Source organism: Talpa europaea (assembly GCF_964194135.1).
Source record: "Talpa europaea genome assembly, chromosome: 7".
In the NCBI taxonomy this organism is placed as follows: Eukaryota; Metazoa; Chordata; class Mammalia; order Eulipotyphla; family Talpidae; genus Talpa; species Talpa europaea.
Window position 1 is genome coordinate 125,244,538 of NC_140074.1, and position 2,211 is coordinate 125,246,748.

Consider the following 2,211-nt stretch of genomic DNA (forward strand, 5'->3'; position numbering starts at 1 on the left):
AAGGTGCTTGGGAAGCGCCCGCAGCTTGTCCCAAACAGCACCTGGCACAGGGCAGCATTTCCTCTGCAGGCCCTTGACTCACTTCCACGTTGACCATCCCCAGAGTGGACGTCTCTGCCCCCCTGCTGTGCCCTGGGCCACTTTTGGAGGCCAGCTGGGACTTGCCTCAGGGTCCTGTCACCTCCTGAGCCCCCACCCAGCCCACCACTCAGCCTCCACAACCAGCCACATCCACTCCCCATGGAGGTGTGGTGTCTGCTTGACCTGGGGGCCAAAAGGCCAGGACCCCCACCCATCGCCCCAGGGTCACGGGAAGCCACTGTGGTCAAAGGCCCGGTGACTTGGGGGTCAGACCCCTGCTCCACCAGACGCCAGTGCAGCGGGCAGCCCACCTTCCAGTGGGCATGAGTGAGTCAGGAACCCCAGGTGCCGGCTCACCTGGGCCCCAGAACAGGGCGAGAAGCGTCACGGGCAGGCTCCAGCAGCTCCAAGGGCACATCTTGAGGGGCAGCCACGGCTGGCAGGGAGCGCTGAGGGCGGCCTAAGGAGAGAGGGAGGTGGCAGGTCAGGGAGTGGCCTGGGCCACCGCCCGGAGCCCCCAGCCTTCTGTGGGCTGATGACCTCATGCATTGCCTCTCATTGTCTGAGTGGTCTTTGGAAGCCACATGGAAGGCGGGATCCCAGGGCTCGGGCTTGCAAGGATCCAGGCAGAGGAAGCCGGGAAGTAGCTGATAAGCCCAGGCACAACCTGACCTGCAGCCTGGTCGCAGGGGGCAGGGCGCAGCAGGCGCACGTGGGAGCAAGCCCACGCACGTGGGAGGACGTGTGTGTGTGTGTGTGTGTACCTAGGAGGGTGGTGCTGACAAGATGTAACAATTAGAAGGAAAATAATATCAGACCAAATCTGTCAGTGCAAAAATAGAAGCCATCACACCCAATTAGGGCTTGTCTCAGGTGGGCAAAGGTGGGCTAAGGACAGAAGAAAATCAATAGGTGACATCTAGATGTTGCTTCTCTGGGTCACACACCTTCTGCCCTTCTCTGCTGTCTGCTGTGCTTACAGAGGATTGTTCTGCACCCTTTGATTCCTCACACGCTCTCATCTTCCCTCTTGAGCTTACACCACTCTTCTTTGGCTTCTTGTCTCAGTTCTTCAATGCTTTGGGGAACACTTACTTGCCTGTCAGTGTTCCCCGGGAGTGTGGGGGAGTTAAGCTCCCCACAATGCACATGGAGGGGAGAGGAGCTGGTGGATGGGTGACATCACCTCCTCCCTCCCTCCTTTTCCACAGGCGGTTGTGGGAGGAATCCTGTAGGCTGAGCAGAGACCCCCAGGGCCCAGAGTCAGCTGCCTTTGCCTACAGCCACACCTTCAGAGGGCTGTTCCGAGTCCCTGTTCTGGTCCCTGTGCCTTCACCTCATGCTGCCTGGAATCCCTTCTCCAATAACCCACCTGGACCCAAGTCCTTTTTCCAGGCTGTTTTCGCAGGAGCCGAAACTGAAAACTTACATGAACAGATTTAAGAAGAAAGAACACAAGTGTCTCAACAGATCCAGAAGGAGAAAAAAAAGACAATCAGGGCCTCCCTGGTGGCACAAGGGGATAAGCACCACACTATGGAGCAATCCACAGCCTCTGCAGAAGGAGTTCGATCCCCAACAGACCAGGCAGCAACCCACATGGCGCAGCAGACCTCTCCTGTCTCACCCAAGCTCCCCTCAGCAGTGTATTTCAGTAGATCCACCTGTTCTGCTCCCCACTCTGTCTCTGGTGAATCCTCTCACCCCCTGGATCTCTGGCCTGTATCCCAGTTCTTGTATGCATAAATAAATTAATCTTTAAAATATGATAATAATAACTTTTCATTTTAAAAATTCTTAGCAAGGTAGGAGGAAATATCCTTACCCTGATAAAGAGGACTTATAAAAAAAATAACATCTGTTTACATTATTTTTGGTGGGTCAATCTTAGCCATATTTCCTTTTTTTTAATATTTATTTGTTTATGCATACAAGAGCTGGGGTACAGGACAGAGATGCAGGGGGAGAGAGGATTCACCAAATTAGAGTGAGGAACAGAACAGGTAGATTGACCGAAGTACACAGCTGAGGGGAGCAGTGAGCAAGACAGGAGAGGTCTGCTGTGCCATGGGGGTTGCTCCCTGTCTGGTGAGGAATGGAACTCATGCTGCAGAGGCTGCAGATGCTTCA